The sequence below is a fragment of the Cervus canadensis genome, chromosome X, assembly GCF_019320065.1.
Source record: "Cervus canadensis isolate Bull #8, Minnesota chromosome X, ASM1932006v1, whole genome shotgun sequence".
Taxonomy (NCBI): domain Eukaryota; kingdom Metazoa; phylum Chordata; class Mammalia; order Artiodactyla; family Cervidae; genus Cervus; species Cervus canadensis.
Genome location: NC_057419.1, coordinates 92,376,784 through 92,396,017, shown reverse-complemented (window position 1 = coordinate 92,396,017; position 19,234 = coordinate 92,376,784). Strand labels below are relative to the sequence as shown.

Below are 19,234 nucleotides of genomic sequence, written 5' to 3'. Positions count from 1 at the left end.
CCTGTATCATGGCCCCATTCACCAAAATAAGGAAACATGAAAGGAGAGGATCAAAGGAAGGGAAATCAGTCCAGTTTGTATATTGAGCGTGAGGTTGCTTGGGAACAATCATGATAAATGTTTGGAAGGTGATCAAAGCTGGAGCCTAGGAAATGTAAGGCCTTCCCTGGTGGCTCAGACAGTAAAGAATCCACCTGCAATGTGGGAGACCTGGGTTCGATCCCTGGGTTGGAAAGATCCCCTGGAGGAGGGCATGGCAACCCACTCCAGAATTCTTGCCTGGAGAATCCTCATGGACAGAGGAGCCTGATGAGCTGCAGTCCATGGGGTCACAGAGTCGGACACAACTGAGTCACTGAGCACAGCACAAAACACAACATAGGAAATGTAAAATTGAGATCCATTATCATAAAGAAGGTAGAATAGTTGAAGTTTTGCAAGTGGATGAATACCCATCAAGGATAGCTCATAGAACATATATAGAGTAGTATGGGAAAGGGCAAAGAATAAAACCCTGAAAATTAGTAACATATAAGGGACAAGGAAAAGAATGGTAGCTTATAAAAGACACAAAGAAGTATCAGGCGAAGAGGTAATTTGAAAATTAAGAAAGAATGGTAATATAAAAGCCAAGAAAGGAGAAAATTTTATGGAAGTGATATTTGTCAACAGTGTCAAGTGCTACAGAGAAGTCGAGGAAAATAAAAACTGAAAGAAAAATTCTAAGCCTTAAGACAGGAATGTGAGATCTGTTCGGAATAGGCCTATTCATAAATATGGTCATCATATTTGTACTACTAGAGAAAAGAATTAATTTATTTTCACAGTATAACATTTTATACTTACAGAAATTATATTTTTTTCCTACATGATCTAGTTAATCTATAAGAAAGTTTTTACTATTGAAGTATCTTTCGAAAGGTAGTTAAATAATCCTGACAGATGAGACTCTTAGAAGTAATACATACAAATATGCCTTGGTCTTGAAATTCTAATATTTATGGTTATTGTATTTTGTGACTAGTGATCAGAATAGGATAAAATAGAGCCTTTCAGAATGAGACTGTAATGTGATTGGTTAGAAGAATAAGGAGATATCTTTCCCTTCATCGTTGTCTGTTTGTATGTGGTCAACATTGGAGTTCTCAGAGCCATTAATGTCATTTTATATACTACTTCACCATCAAACTATATATATTATTCTTTTCCTCCATTTTCCCTAAAAACACAAAGCCCTCTTCAGAACCAATTTCAAACATTCACCATTAGACCCAGAGTAAATGAAAGTATTGAAAAGGTAGTTTGTAAACTTTCTCATCCCTTACAGATATGTGTATATGGGAACAAACAGCATAAAAGTTTTGATCAGAGAAAGAACAGATATGTATTAAATGGCTAATTAGTATTGAGAAGGCTAATAAAGAGGTCAAAGAGATGCATTCTTAGCTATTATGGAACTATCATCTTGGAAAGGCAGTACATGAAATGATAGTGAAAACTGTGAGACTGGCTAAAATTAAAAGCTGAATTGTGCAGTATAAAATCTGTACTCTTGGAGTCAGGAGGAAAGATCAAGGAAGACCAGAGAGGTCAGAGGTTGGACTTGAATTAGGCTCTGAAGGCTTTAAAAGGGGGGAAGGAGAAGGTGAAGGTGGGCACACAAGCAAAAATTTGGAATATACGTAGGTTTGTTCACAGAATAGTCATGATGTCAACTGAACTAGATTCAAGTGTGCTTAACAGAGAAGAGGGGGAAATCTGATTAGACTGAGTGGGGTCTGTGTAACAAAAACCAAGTATGTAATCCATAAGCTTCTCCTTTACTTTTTTAGCTGCCACAAATTTTAGAGCCAAATTTATAACACATATAGTCTAAGATCCCTGAGCTACTGTTCACTTTTACCTTCAGATTGCCTTATAATGCAATGGATTATAATTTGAATATTATAATTATATGCAGTGAATTATAATTATAATTTGAATCTATCAGCCCTCCAAAATCCTTTTGGAAATTAACTTATTACAGTTTTTATTGCTGTTTTGCCTTTTTTTCTACCACTTCAAATTAGAGTTGAACTGGGTTAGTCTTGTTTCAAATCCACAGCAGCTTTATAAGCTGTGGAGTAAGGTGTCTTTTGGAAGACTGCTCAGAGAGGCAGGTTGGAAGATGACTTGAATGGAAGACAATCTGGGTATAGTGCTTAGTTTAACCAGCACCTTGTTTCTGAGATATTAGTTGTAGTAAAACAGATCTGTAGATTCATTTTAATGGGAATCTAATTCTTTTGGGTCTCTGGTAATCGACTTAAAACACTTTTTAATGTGTCATTAACTTAAATATCAACAAACAGAAAAATAGGCATAAAGTTCTTATGTTTTAAAAATTTGAATAAAAAGCAGATAAATAACACTAATATGTCTATTAACACTAATGTATCTATTGATGCTAGTTTTAATAGATGAAAGATGCAGCTTTGAATCCTGTTAAATACTTTGACCTCATTCATACAAATGCAGAGAATCTCCGTTGTGTACACAGACTGAATAAAATGGTATTAATCAAGGCTTTGTAATCTAACTTGGGACCATCAGATTTCACAGAGTGAAAACTGGTATTGGGCAACTCTCAAATACAAGTTTTAATAGGGTGTCAACTCGATCATTTTGTAAAGTTGTCTTACAAGAAGATAAGGCTAAGATTGAAATATTCATAATATGGATATCTAATCCACTTATTGCTGGGATCAGAAACAGAAAAAACTACTCAGTGCACATTTGCCCCTCTGCTTATAGATAATTAAGAGCTATAAGTTGGTTCACAAAGACTTCATTTTCACTGTACCTCTACTCACATTGTGAAAATGGCACTGACTGTCACAGGACCTTATGTGTCCAACTTACCTATGCTATGCGATTTAATAGTATCTCCCTCTGGAATAACTCAACTCTCTGAAAAATTGTCTTTATTCATATTATTATGAAACTTTCATTAGTTCGGTACATCATATGTTGCTTGGATTTTATATAACACAGAAATAAACAAATGTATATATCCATGAGCAAATAAACAAATGTATATATCCATGAGCAGCAAATGTATATATCCAGGAGTATGCTAGTTTCCTATAAGGTGATACAGAATATGCTTGTGTCAATATTTTTTATATAGAAATGAAAAAGAACTTTCAATATAACTTCCTTTCGGCCTAGTGGGCTTCGCTGACTATTTTTGAATGCACTTGGCCCCACCATTAGGAATTGCATTATGTAATCAATATCTGTTACACTGGGCTCTTTCCGAACAGAAACCTAGGACATCTTAAAAAACAAAATGAGTTTCCCTTCCTTCTGTGTGTCTGTTCCTTTTTTTAAATTTCTCTTTGGACTGGCTTTTTGCCCTACTGAGTAGTACATTTCATCATAAGGCATGCCATGTGTTACTAGCCACCCTATGAATTGGTTGCCCTTGAGGGGGGCCAAGTGTCCATTGTGATCCATTCATTGGCCTTTGTTGGAGCAGGTGAGCCTATTCAGCACTGCTTCCCTAAGCGAAAAACTATAAGCATGACAGTTTCAGCTACAAGAGGTGCTGGGCATGTCAGGCAAATGACCTGAGATAATGTTTTACTCTATGAAAATAGCACTTCTTTCAGGGTCATGGGAAATGCAAGTATAAGTTATATTCATTGCCTCCACTTACTCCTCAACCTTCTGCAATATGGCTTCTGTTCCCCTTATTTTACTGAAATTGTTCTCATTAAGGTCTCTAATGACATTCATATTTCTAAAGCTGATAGTGTTCTGTCTTTATTTTACTGCATCTGTCTACAGCATTTGATATTATTGCTTATCCATTTTTTTCAAAATACCTACTCCTTTGGATTCCATAGTATGTGCTCTAATGTTTTATTCTGTAGCTCTCTGATTATTTGCTGTTTTCTTCAAGGACTCCACTTCCTCTGCTCATCCCTTGAATATCACTGTTTCACAGCAATTGATCATCAGCCAGCTGCTTTTCTCACTCTACCTACTTTCCTGGGTGATGGTTTCAATTATCATCTATGATAAGTCTCCTGAGTCTTTCATACTCTTTCCAGACCTCTCCCCTGAACCTCAGTTTTGTAATATTTAACTGCCTGCTGGAAAGCTCCATGTGGATATCTCAAAGGCATCTCCAACTTGAAAAATCCTAAACATAACTCATAATCTTCTCCTTGAATGCAACTTTTCTTCTTAATATACCCTATTTTAGTTGATGGAACCACCATTCTTCCAAATATATAAGCTAGAAATTGTAGAGTTACCTTTAACTGTTTTTCTCTCCTCCATGTCCAAATACTCCCTGATTTTTGTCTGGTCCCCTTTAAGCCTCTCCACTACACGATAATGAAATTGATTGATCTTAACAATTTCACTCCCCATTGCACATCTGAAGTCCAAGAGCCTTTAATCTGGATGTTATTAATACTTCTCTAGCCTCAGAGCCCATAGTCCCCTGCTTTTAATCAACACAGATTTACTTGTAGTCACACACATTTTTTTCCCCATCTCTTTTCTCCCTTTCCTCACAGTGTCTCCTTTACTTGGGAGTATACTTTTGTTGTTGTTTAATTGCTAAATTGTGTCTAACTCTTTTGCAACCCCATGGGCTATAGCCCGCCAGGCTCCTCTCTCCATGGGATTTCCCAGGCAAGAATACTGGAGTGGGTTGCCATTTCCTCCTACAGGGGATATTCTCGATCCAGAGATCAAACCTGCCTCTCCTGCATTGCAGGCAAATTTTTTACCACCGAGCCACTGGGGAAGCCCGGAGTATACTTTGTCTCCAGGCTAATTCAGTCTGGTTGTTTAAGAATCAGCTAGAACATTGCCTTCTCTAGAAAGCCTTCCCAGAGATGCTTTCCTAAGGCTCTGCTTTCTGTGCTCCTGAAGAGGATATCCCTAATCATAATATTCAGTATAACTGTATTCTCATTATATGCTACCTTCATTTCTGTGAGAATATCTTGAGGGATAGCTCTGAGACTTTTCATTTTGTATCAGGGATATAATATAATTAAGGTTCTAAAACTGACTCACTGAGAATTGTGTAGCAGATTATAGAAGAAGCTCTAACACATCTCATCAGACTAATTTTTAAACTAAAAGGCCACAATCACTACCTAGTACCTTACTTGAAAAAAGAGGCTGGCTCATTTTTCTCTAATACTGTGACAGGCACATTGTCAGTGTTCAAGAAAGAAATACCAAAGTAAATTGCAGGCCAGTTTTTGGTCAGAAGGAAATATACCTGATATGGGAATAGACCCTGGTTATGAAGGCAAGGCTCCCTCTTTCCAGTGAATAGGTCTACTCAGGAAACCAAATTAAAGGTCAGCCAGTTGCCTGATAAATCTGCTGTCCTAGGGGAAAAAAAAAAAAAAAGAGTGGCTGGTTTTACTAGATGCATCATTCAAGCCAAGCTAGGATCTCTAGAAATAATATCTTCCTTCCCCAGGGAACAAATCTGTCCAGACAACTGGAATCCTAAAGCAGAGAAGTAATAGAAAGCAGCCTAGCAACATTTTTCTACTCATGGGATGGCAATAAGATAAATAAATAAATTGCTATAAAAGATTTCCATTGCTTCCCAAGGGCATAAAAAAATACCTCCACTCATGACGACTTGTGAAATAGATGAAAAGTCAGAACCTTGATAAAGTTTGATTTCCTAACTAATCTTTATTAGTCTTTGTTTTTATAGGCTAATCGGAAAAAGACTTTTTAAACATCTGTTTGTATCTTATCCAAGGTCCCCAAAGTGGCTAAAATATGTCACAGTCTCCATAATGAGGCTATCTAGACTTTTAAAAGTGTAATAGTATCATGATGCCAGAATCTTTGGAATGTGACTCTTATACTACCAAATATTAAAAATGTTAAGTTATTCTGTCAGGTACCATTCTGGTACTTCTGTGTTATTGCCTCATGTAGTTCTTCTAACTATCCTGTTAGGTAGTTCTTTAAATATGATTTTCATGTTCACAAAGAAAATAAGTTTAGGAAAACATTGCTATTAAGCAGTGGAACAGATATTTGAACTCATATGGTCATACACTGAGAACTTTGATACAAAATTGTGAATAACCAGTAGAGGCAGAAAGCACTTATTGCTTGAGAATTTTTTTTGTTGTTGTTAGTTGGTTGATTTTTTTTAAAAAAATCAATTTATTTTAATTGGAGGCTAATTATTTTACAATATTGTAGTGGTTTTTGCCATACCCTGACATGAATCAGCCATGGGTGTACATGTGTTCCCCATCCTGAACACCCCCCCTACCTCCCTCCCCATCCCATCCCTCAGGGTCATCCCAGTGCACTGGCCTTGAGCACCCCGTCTCATGCATTGAACCTGGATTGGTGATCTATTTCACATATGGTAATATACATGTTTCAGTGCTAGTCTCTCAAATCATCCCACCTTGATTGATTCTTGTATGTGTGTGTGTTTCATATCTATCAAAAGGTTAATATGGGTCAAGTGCTAGACTATCTCATTTAGTTCTGTTAACACCCTACAATATATATACTATTATTTGCAGATAAGGAAACATGAAGAATCATTTTTGCAAATATATGAATATGAGAGTGGCCCGTTTCTTTAGGAAACCTGTGTCTAGTAACCTACAGTAATAAGTTCAAAGACTACATATACCAGCTAGCTTTACTTTATCTCATGATCATTTGTTGGACTAGTACAAATGATAGTAAGAGTAAAATAATGCTTTGTGCCAAGATTCACCTCTCCAAACCCACACCGCCTGCTTTAACAGGAATAATAACCCAGGGTGCGTATCTTTTTGAAAATGGGTCAGTATTGTCCACCATAGAAAGACTATTTTTACTTTGTGGTTTATTGGTAACATGTTGCCACAAAGCAATTTTTAAGTCTCATTTGATTTTACCATGGAAGTCAAACTCTCCAGATGATGCCAACAAAGCTCAACATACCTCATCCTTCTGAATTACACATATCTTTTTGGAGAGGCAATATTTAGGTTCACTTCTTAAGACTAGAACTTTTAGAATTTAGAATCTAAGATACATGAAATCCTTTTATAAGTGACAACAGTATATGAAGACAAATTTATCTGTGCCCTAAAACCAGCCTACTTGTAAGCCATTACTTTCTGACTAGGGAACATTCTGTGACCCTTTTTTAAGCAGGGCAGAAAATGATACCTGATTTGTCTTTTTTTTTTTTTTTCTTTCCATTATGGTGTACTTAGTGATGGCGTAATCAACAGTGAATTCATGCAGATTACGTATTGAATCCTAAACTGCTCTTTAAGTTGAGGACAGTATGTGCTTTTGCTCTGAAGGCTAAAATTTTTACATCCTACCTAGGTTGCTTCCCTAATTTACCAAGTTAATCATACTCAGTTCCAAAAATTCAGACATGGAAAAATATAAAAAAGAAAGCATGATCTTACCATTTAGAGATGGCCACTATTTTTATTCATATATATAGCCTTCCAAACTTCTTTATTATGAAGTGAGACTATAATATGGACCTCTGTCAAGCACACGTAGATCTATATGATAATTTAGAAATGGCTGCATTGTATCCTAATGTATGTGAGTCTCATCCTTTATTTATCCAATCCTGTGATGAACAGATAGGCTTTTTACAGTTTTCACTAGTAGAAACAATGTTGCAAAGAACATGGATGTGCAGCCATCCATATTTATACATCTGTCTGAGAATATGAGGACTGGCTTTATTCCAGTAGACTTAAATGTCAGGAAAGGTTCTTTGAGATTTCTTGTATGAGGAATAAGTTGCTAGTTAGTAGCCATTGTTTATCATCTAAAGGCTCATCCTGCACTTGGGTTGTGCATAGATTGCCTTAGAAACTGCAACTACAAAGGCACCTCTGTCAGTTATGAATATGACATTGAGAAGCTGTGTTTTAACTGTCCTAATTGCTCATATTTAAAACAATTGCTGACTGGCTTCTACCTTAAGGGGCAGTTTATATTCTAAAACAATGGCACTGGCAGCTGCTAAAGTGTCTGTGATATTAACCATACAGGTTGCCTTTGTCCGTACAACTGGTTAAGTAATTAAGCACAGGCTAGCATGGGGAACACTGCTAATGGGAAGCACCTGTTTATAGTTGCACACATTGTAAGTTATAGCTTAATATCTTCCCTCCTCAAAATCATAGCCAGTGGGATAGTTCTGTGATCCTGTCATTTGGGAAATGGAAGCATCATGCAGGGGAAAGTCTGCCATTTCTGCCTCACTGCAGAAGCCAGCGAGCTTATATAACCCCAGAGAATCCGGGGCTACTGAAGATGAGGAATTGGACTGACTCCTCTCAAACTTCAATCATCAGCAAAAAGCAGGTAGCCCAGACCCACAAGATAGATTGCACATGTTAAAAACAAAAGGAGTATATATGTAGTCTTAGAGTGATTTAGAAACAAAAACAGATGACAAGTAAATATATTCTAGGTCAGCATATCAGCAACAAAGCTCAGGCAGATCACAAACAACTGCCACAGAAAATGACAGAGGATTGTCTATCATATGATCAAAGTTAGAGAAATGGCTGATGCCTAACATTCTTAGTCATAGGGATTTCTGTCGCACGTGGAATAGAAAGGCATGAGATGACAGGTGGTAGGAATGAATTGACCCTGGTATCTACATTGTCATTTAACAGTTAGTTTATCTGCATCAACCCAAATGGTTGCACAAGTTCTCATCTTGCCAAGTACTCTTGGCCCAGGTCACTACAATCTATGTTTGCCTTGATCAGCTTTTCTGCTGCCACTCTTAATTGTGCTAGCTAGGCTTCAGCAACAGACCCTAACCAGATAATGCCAGAGGACCTCATTTCTCCTGGGTGGTTTTGTTGAGGGTTTTTTTCTGGGTTGTCTGTTTGTTTTGAACAAACTGCTGTCTTTGTTTTGAACTTCTGTCTTCTCTGAAAATCATTCGGGAGTTTTTTGGGTTTTTTTAAATACCATTAAAATTAAAATCACATGTTTATGGAAACAGCTATCATCTGATTATGGAAACACTAGGAATCTGACCTGGTCGGTGCATTCCCTTTCATTATTTTCCTCCGTGTCCTAGAAAATCATTGTTAAATATATGTAGAATTCTGATTCTCCTTTTATATATCCATTGCTTTACATGCCCCCAAATAGGAAAAATTTGATAATTAAAATAGCAACATAAGGAACTAAGGTCACTTTCTCTAATCAAAAATTAATTGCAACATTTCTATTTCTTTTTGTTGAAAAACCCACCTATCTGCTAAGGGCTAATTGAGATGACGTTTTCCCTGATCCCCCAACTCCAGCACTCAAGGGATATGATTTTTCTCTTCTCTGAACCTCCATTGCATGTACCGTTGTTGTTCAGTTGCTCAATCGTGTCCAACTCTTTGTGACCCCATGGACTGCAGCACGTCAGGCTTCCTTGTCCTTCACCATCTCCCAGAGCTTGCTCAAACTCATGTCCATTGAGTCGGTGATGCAATCTAACCATCTCATCCTCTGTTGTCCCCTTCTCCTGCCTTTAATCTTTCCCATCATCAGGGTCTTTTCCAATGAGTCCATTCTTCGTATCAGGTGGCCAAAGGATTGGAGCTTCAGCCTCACCATCAGACTCTAAGAGATGCTAAAGAGACATATAGTTAGTTTCATGTTAGAGTTGTTTATACATTTATCCTTTCCTTCCTAAAAACTTACAAAGGTGCCTATTATGGTACTCTGCAGATATTTTTTTCAGTAAAAATTTATGGGTGGATGAAAGGAAGGAAGAGAGGGAGGGAGAGAGGGTTTTCTTTCCTTTGCCTATATTATTAGCAAATAATATTCTCTGTGTGTAAGCAGTATAGTAGAAGGTGAATTGCAGGAGCAGCTCTTGATTCGTTGCTAATGATTAGATGATTAATCAACAGAGTTTTTGAAAAACCTCTGTGTGTAATCCACTGTGATTGACACCTGAGCAGATCTGTTAACAGTTTGTGTGAATTCTGTTAGTTTGCTCTTCAGTGTAAGTTTCACATATATAATATACTTGGGAGCTTTCCCAACTATTTTCTAATATTATTCACAGTTTTACTTGTCACTCTTCCATATTTTCCAGATAGGCAGACATTGTCATCAGACTTTCAACCTCATATAAAATTTGTCTTAGGCCCTGACTGTATTTCCTAGTGAAGAAGGAAATATAATGCACGGCTAATAAACAAAACCAAGAACATTTTAAAAAAATTTATTCATTAGCTTATCCTTGAGTCCAGAGATAATCTGTAGCAAGTTCTGTGGCAGTTGAAATACTGAACTTTATTTTTTTCTGTGCCATACTTTTCTAAAATCCCTTGAAATACTCAAGATATAAATTAGGTAAATACTAGTCATTTAAAATCCCAAGAGGTTAATTGTACATGTTATGAGAATACCATGTTTATGATAGATAAAAGTAAGCATTGCATATTTTCTACATTTGTAGCTTAATATGAATTAAGTTTTTAATGCCTTGAAGTAATATTATTATACTATGTGATTTTACTTTTATCACGTATTTCAATCTTCCTAAAGTTGCTATAATTGAGTTTGTTTGATAATATACCTTTATATTACTATGAGACTTGATAGTTTGCAAAATGTGAGGTTCATAATAGAGATAGAGAGTCAAGTTACTACCTGGCAGGGAGGATAAGAAGAAAGTGAAATACAGAAAAGTGATTTAATCTCACTACTGCAGTTTTGTAAAATATAATTTGCTTTTCCCCTAGCACAGCAGAGTTTCATGCTGATAACAAGCTACTGAATTAATAAATCCATTGCAACTATTGAGACTTTTCCTTTAATAACATAACGAATGCTGAGCATTAAGAAAAGGAAAGGCATTCTTTGTACAGATGTTACTTCTACCAGATCTACATCCCTAACCTTAGGAAAAATGCCATCATACACTGAGCAATATCAATGTGAAAATAATTTGTGCATCTCAATTAGAATACTGTATTTTCCACATAAAATCACACTGTTTCCTGGAACACATTTGCTTATTTTCCAATTGGAAAGATATTTAGAGGTCTATTTTGTTATCATTACATGTGCTTAACTCCAATTACAGTTAATGGGAGTTGTGTGTCTATAGTCACAGTAGCCTCTGAACTACTTAACATTATTGCTTTCCATTACCATCCTCATTAGAATAACTTTCATCTCTTCTACTAACCTGAACTACCATGGTAATCTGGGTTTCTGTTTTCTTTGCATGGATTTATTTGCATGTAACAAAGGATATAAATTACATAACATGGCCTGTTTCTAGTTTTGAAAATATTACAGTGTCACTGAGATTAGAATAGGGTTAGAACTATTGAGAAGAAAGTGAAGTTGCTCAGTCATGTCAGACTCTTTGCAACTGTATGAACTGTAGCCCACCAGGCTCCTCCATCTGTGGGATTTTCCAGGCAAGAATGGTGAAGTGGGCTACCATTTCCTTCTCCAGGGGATCTTCTCAACCCAGGGATCAAACCTCGATCTTCCACACTGCAGGCAGGTTCTTTACTGTCTGAGCCACCAGGGAAGCCACTTAAGTAGAAGTAATTGATTGGCTTCTAGACTTGCATTTTGGCAGAGCATCCCATGTATACAATTCTGTTGGAATAAAATAATTTGATATACCTGAACACCTATGGTATCTAGTAGACACTAAATTTGTAAAACATAAAACATGAAAAAAAATGTTTACAAAGTAGAAGCACTATCAACAACAAACCTATACATTTAATTCCAATTATTCAAAATTTTGATGAGGCAAAAGTAGTGAAAACAAGTGTATTATAAACTAAGTAGAAGTGGTGATGCTCTTTTCCTTAGTGCTGGCCTGTACTGTATTTCCAGGGGAAAAAATGATAAGAAGACAAGGAAAGGGGCTTGTTAAGTCTTTAAGAAAATTAAAGAACCCGAGGAGAGCTCTTAAAAACATCACTAGGAACTTTAGAGTCACTTGACTCATTGGCACTCAACAAATAGACATCTGCCTAGCCTTGGTAGGATAGGCTAGTTACTACCTATTGAGTTTGTTTGTCAAGCTGTATTGTTTTCAAGATGTTTTGTGATTATAGCGTGATGTAGAGTTCTAAAATGTGCTCTAAAAATAGAAGTTTGAAAGGAAAATATACATTACAGATGATTATTTCCACCAAATATTAAAACATAATATGAGACTAAAATAATAAAACCAGAAGTCATTGGCATAAAAATAGTTGGAAAAATACTTAAGTCGATGGAAAAGAAATGTACCCTAGTATAGATAATTTGGTGGTGGCTCAGATGGGAAAGAATCCGCCTGCAATGGGGGAGACCTGAGTTCAATCCCTGGGTTGGGAAGATCCCCTGGAGGAGGGCATGGCAATCCACTCCAGTATTCTTGCTTGGAGAATCCCCATGGACAGAGGAGCCTGGCGGGCTATAGTCCATGGGGTCGCAATGAGTCAGACAAGACTGAGCGACTAAGCACAGCAGCACAGCATAGGTAATTCAGCATATGATAAAGAGTTATATCATCAATCAGTTTAGAAATTCATGGTTATTCAACAAATGGTGCTGGAACAACCCATTTCCTCTTTGCAAGGAAAAAAGCAAGTAAGCAACGTGGAAGCTTACCTGACATTGTACAACAAAAATTCTAGATCATTTAAATAAATGTTTTTAAAAAATCAAACCTTAAAGAACAATAAAAGATATAGTTGAATGTTTATCAAATGCCTCTGCCTAGAGAAAAACTTTCTAAGCTTAACAATAAAAGAATGGATCATAGTGTAGAAGACTGACTGATTTAACTACATAAAAATAATAAAAATGAAACCATATGTTCTTGAAAGCCAACAACATGAACCAAATAAAAGGCAATCAACAAACTAAGGAAAATATTTCAATTGGTTACTATCTATCTTTAAAATGTAGAGTTCAAAATAAAAACAAAGCAAAACTAAGACCCTAATAGATTACTGGATAAGGGATATGATCAGCATTTAAAGGAAGAAATATAAATGGATAATAACATTTGAAAATTTCTACTTTGCTAAAATTTGAAGAAGGGCAAAAAGAGGCAATCATATGCTATTTGTCACTTTTCACATTAGTGCATTGTCAAGAGATTAATACCTAACAATGAGATAAGACAAATTAATTTACTTATTGCCAATTGGATTTAAATTAATACAACTATTCTGGAATATGATTTGGACTTAATTTTGCATACTTAACAATGCCACTTCTACACGTGATGTGTATAAAATAAAATATAAACTATAAGGATGTTCATTGCAAGGCTTTTTATAATAGAAAAAAAAAAATGGAAGCAACCTAAATGTCCAACAGTAGAGAAATGGTTACCCAAATTGTGGCATATTTATATAAAAAGAAGAGTATGTAGCCATTAAAAATTTTATTTTCAGTATCATGTTTCAGAAGTTTAATGACATACAAAATTTCTATTATACAATAAAATGTTAAATGAAAAAAGTAGAACACCAAATTGCATATATAGTTTAAGCTCAACATTTTTTTTTTAAAGACACTATTCTGGTAAGTGAAGAGAACGAATCTGGTCAATGAGTGGAGAAACTGGCTGTCCACCAAGAGATCAGGCCCAAAGCTAATTCAGGTGCTACCTTCCTTCCAGTTGTTTGTAGTGAGTGAGAAACTGTATCAAGTCAGGATCCTCAAAAACATAGGGGAAAAAAAAAGCAAGTTTTGGAATCATGGTACAGAGGGAAAAAAAAGATGTAAGTTCGTATGAGATGATTTCAGTATAACAGTCTAAGATAATCTTTCATCAGTATTTGGCATGTGAATAGCTACTTCAATACACATTTCCTAAGGCAACCTAACCCTGGAGAAGGGAGCGCAACCCACTCCAGTATTCTTGCCTGGAGAATTCCATGGATAGAGGAGCCTGGTGGGGCTACAGTCCACGGGGTCATAAAAAGTCAGACACGACTGAGAGAATAACACATACACAAGGCAACCTAAAGTTTTCTTGGTTTTCTTAGCCTGAGCTGCACAAAACCCATCCTCTGTTTGCTTTTTTTTTTTTTTTTTGCTGGAAACAATGTCTATCCGTTGATGATAAATCTGCCACACCATCATTTTTGAAGAGTTTTGGAGAAAAGAAAGCTCAGAATAAATTGCAGAGGCCCTCTTTTACTTTGTTTCCTAGGCAGCTAATTAGCATTAAAATGGGATGTTTCACCGCACAATGTGACAATGTGCAGTGTCTGCCAGGCACACTTATTTTATGTTACCCTATTGGGAGGGTATAGTTGCATTGTGTTTGGGTAGGTCACGTCAATACATCTAACATGCCTATGAAGCACCAGTTCTTCCATAGGCAACAGGTGGATACCTAACCTGGGAGGGGGGGGGGGAATGAATAATGGACAAGTCTTTTTATCACAGGTTTTCAATCTCAAGTTGACCTGCTCATGCAATATACAACACACAGCCCTCTACCTTTGGCATACACTCACTTTGGTAGAGGAGTGATTAAACGTTTCTCGGTTACATGCTACAAGCTTGAGTCCTTTGGTCTGTCTCACACCACATTTTCTTTTTAAGCTTTATGATATGTTTATTCCTCAGTTATTTCACCTGACAAAGTTTTCAGTAGGAAGGAAATTAGCAGTGTAGATGTAGATATGGATCTGAAATTTTGTGACATTCAGGTATTTCATGAATGATGTGCTTTGTACATAGTTGTTGAATAAATGATTGCCTGAATGAATTTTAGAGCAGTACAATAACAGGTTTAATCTATTCACTCAGGACTCCATTGGGAAGGTTTTGAAATGAATGCCAAATCAATTTATGCTTAGAAAAGGCATAAAGCTTCTTACTCTTATGACAGTGGAGAAAGCCTTGACAGTGGTTTGAGCTGGTTAGCCTGATATTCACAGTGTACAGAAGCATGTTTTAGCTGGGCCATGTATTTACATTTTCTTTTCTGTGACAGATTGGCATATTGTTTTGGATTTGGTCACCTCTCCTCCATGGACTGCACATTTCATATAACTATGTCCCTCTCCTCAGTTTCACACTATGACTATGTTACTCTCTGTAGAAATAGAATCTTTTCACTTTCACATAGGGCATCAAGCCTTTGGTGACCAAAAAGAATCTGATAGGGTATGCATGCCCAGCTCTGGTGGATTTAGAGGGTACATCTTGGGACTGACATCTCAGATTCTATATAGCATTAATCCTTGTGTTTGCAAACAATAGAATCCCTTAATGAATTCTTAGACCATGAGGATACATTAGATTCTCTAGGCTTGCTTATTCATCATGTTACCTTGTACATTCAGAAAATGGAAACAGAAGAAGATTATGACAAATCATGTTCCCTCAGCCTCTGATATAATGTTTTCCTGTATCTGATTGCACAATATCCCCAACAAGTAAACACACATAGATTGATGCTTCCCCCCATCTTGCTCTCTTTGATTTCCAAAAGCACAACAAGGCAAATTGGAAAGGCACTACTGATTAACAAAGCCCTCCCCATCACCTCAGGTAAATACATATTTTCTAAACTATTGACTTTTTGGAGGAGAGACTCCTATTTTTTTTCCATCTAAACAATTCTAGTATTAGTAGTGTTGGGAGAATAAGATTGGGTAGAGAAGTGAATTTGGTTCAGCCTGGGTCTCCTGGGGTTCTCAAATCATAGCACACGGGCACCTGCCTCCTTCACCTATGTTTCTAAATAGGAAATTCAGTCACTCTCACAATCACCCAAATAACTCCATCACCTCTGACAGCAATAATAACTAGCATTTGCTCTTTTCTCATAAATTTGATGCCAAGTATGTGTCTTGACCTCATAAGGATCAGAACACTGACTATTACCCATTAGTATTTAGTTGTATTTTTAAAAATTCAATGATTCTTGGAACTTCCTTGGTGGTCCAGTGGCCAAGACTCCATGCTCCCAGTGCAGGAGACCCAGGTTCAATCCCTGGTCAGGGAACTAGGTCTCTGAAGATCCCATGCAGCCAAATAAATAAATATTTTTTAAAATAAAAAAAAATTTGATGATTGTCAATCTTTGCCTCAAAGAAAGCATGAATCTAGGTATGAAAATTTGCTATCATTAGATTGTAAGCTATTAGAATGTGAAAAGAGATGAATATTTATACTGATATATATTCGTATTATATATACATATAACATTATCCTCTAAATTGCACTTCTGCCCTTATCCATACAAGTCTAGAGTATAAATATATATTTTGTACCTAAAATAGTTTTAACATAAACACAGAGAATTATAAATAAATCACAGAAACCCAGATCAGTCATTGCTGCCATTATTTCTAGAGTCATTTTTTCATAAACAATGTTGGAGGTTGACATTTTGAAAGTACAAGTAATGACCTTTACAGAATTGCTTCTACTTATAATTATCTCATAAACAGGGACCAATTAAGTACCAAAAATATTTAAAGAGAGACAGAGACAGAGAAGGAAGGGAGAGAGGGAGATAAAGAGAAAGGAAGGGAAGAACTGTGGAATAATTCTCTTGTGTATATGCCAAGAGCTGGATTTGGGCTGTGAACCAGTGCTTTAATGTCCTTTCCTCAGTTCATTTTGACTTGAAAGTTTATTTTCTCACGCCAGATGCTACCAATAAAGCTGCAATTTGATGTGAATCCTGACATCATTTACTTCTGCAAGGCTAGGTTTTTGTGTGTGGTGCTTTTCTTGAATCCAGTGGGCACTGAACGGTGGTATGGGGTACCAATAGCATTCCTGGAGTGAACGTGGATGCCAGCTGACCTTCGTGTGTGGGATCACCAAGGCACAAGCCTTTTTTCCAGCTGGGACAATCCTCTGTGAATGCCACCATCATTCTCATATCTGATAGCTTTAACACTGAGTACTTAAATGCTAGCAATGCAGTGGTAACCATCATATTACAATCTCATTTGTAAATGTCTTCTAAAAAGTCCCAAACCAACCTGTATGTGAATCAGTGACATCTAAGTAATAAGCCCTTTATCTCAGAATGTTATCTTTACAATTTTAGTGGATTGTGATTGGTATCACAAATTAAATAATGGAATTATTAATGGTATCTTTAAAAGGATACCCAAATAATCCATCACTCAGATATATCTCTGAATAGAAAAAACATCTCTTTCTTTCTCACCTCTCAGTGATAATAATGCATTATAAGGCACTTTAAGCTTATGGCTGTTTGGCTCAGTGCACTCATACCATGGTATTAATGAGGCCAAGGTCATGGAGGCCAGTTAGCTTTGCTCTCTGTACTGACCACAGACTACCCGGAATCACTCAGGAAACACTGATGTGTTTCTCATCAAGAAACACAGATGAGAAAAGTTCCATGGCAAAACCTCAGCATTTCTCACAGTCCATCCTCCCCATGGGAGAGGCAGGATATATTCCAGGGTATCATCATCTTCTCTCTCAAATTGCCAACATCTGTTGGATCATCAAAAAAGCAAGAGGTTTCCAGAAAAACATCTATTTCTGCTCTATTGACTATGCCAAAGCCTTTGACTGTGTGGATCACAACAAACTGTGGAAAATTCTTCAAGAGATGGGAATACCAGACCACCTGACCTGCCTCTTGAGAAATCTGTAGGCAGGTCAGGAAGCAACAGTTAGAACTGGACATGGAACAACAGACTGCTTCCAAATCGGGAAAGGAGTGCGTCAAGGCTATATATTGTCAGCCTGCTTATTTAACTCATATGCAGAGTACATCATGCAAAATGCCAGGCTGGATGAAGCACAAGCTGGAATCAAGATTGCCAGGAGAAATATCAATAACCTCAGATATGCAGATAACACCACCCTTAAGGCAGAAAGCAAAGAACTGAAGAACCTCTTGATGAAAGTGAAAGAGGAGAGTGAAAAAGTTTGCTTAAAACTCAACATTCAGAAAACTAAGATCATGGCATCTGGTTCCATCACTTCATCACAAATAGATGGGGAAACAGTGAGAGACTTTATTTTTTTGGGCTCCAAAATCACTGCAGATGGTGACTGCAGCCATGAAATTAAAAGACACTTGCTCCCTGGAAGAGAAGCTATGACCAACCTAGACAGCATATTAAAAAGCAGAGACATTACTTTGTCAGCAAAGGTCCATCTAGTCAAAGCTATGGTTTTTCCAGTAGTCATGTATGGATGTGAGAGTTGGACTATAAAGAAAGCTGAGTGCTGAAGAATTGATGCTTTTGAACTGTGGTGTTGGAGAAGACTCTTGAGAGTCCCTTGGATTGCAAGGAGATCCAACCAGTCCATCCTAAAGGAGATCAGTCCTAAATATTCATTGGAAGGACTGATAATGAAGCTGAAACTCCAATACTTTGGCCACCTGATGCAAAGAGCTGACTCATTGGAAAAGAACCTGATGCTGGGAAAGATTGTAGGCAGGAAGAGAAGGGGATGACAGAGGATGAGGTGGTTGGATGGCATCACCGACTCAATGGACATGAGTTTGAGTAAACTCCTGCAGTTAGGGTGATGGACAGGGAGGCCTGGAGTGCTACAGTCCATGGGGTTGCAAAGAGTCAGACACGACTGAGTGACAACTGAGACTGAGATCATCATCTTAGGGAGGAAATGAGTAGGAGCTTGGGAGGCCCCAACATCTACCTCTGAATAAAGCAGCCTTGACATTTAGGCATTAACTTTGCATTATAATCCCCCATCATACCATTGATTTGCTGTGTAACCTTCATCACTAAAGCAGAGATAATAGGATAGAATGAAATGGGTTTACCTCCCGGGGATGTTGTGTGAATTAGCAAATTAACGAGTGTAAAGTGTTAGCATTTATGTAAGTGCTGGTGGTTGTGATTATTTCTAGGGACCTAGTCTCATTCTAAATAGAGAATCTAAGTATATTATGCTTCTGTCAGAAGGGGATTTTCACCCACATCAATTGCATTTAAGCTGAGCATATAAAACAGAGGTGATAATAACATAGTAGTGATCACCACAATGCAGAGCTGTAAACCTTTTTCCTATTAAAGCTAAAACTATTTTCAGCAACTTTCAGTGCTTTTAAACTTTGCTTTCCAAGCTTTGTGCCAACAGTTCTCTCTACAGTGATTATTTTTCCTGTGACAGGTGAGGGGAATGGGACCTATTCATTATTTATTCCCATAATGACTAT

At 37.0% G+C, this 19,234-nt stretch overlaps 1 protein-coding gene across 2 annotated transcripts in view; it reads left to right on the top strand.

The window, feature by feature from the left end:
- The window catches only part of DIAPH2 (diaphanous related formin 2), a 932,191-nt gene that overhangs the window by 910,144 nt on the left and 2,813 nt on the right, over positions 1-19,234 (top strand). The window lies entirely within an intron of this gene.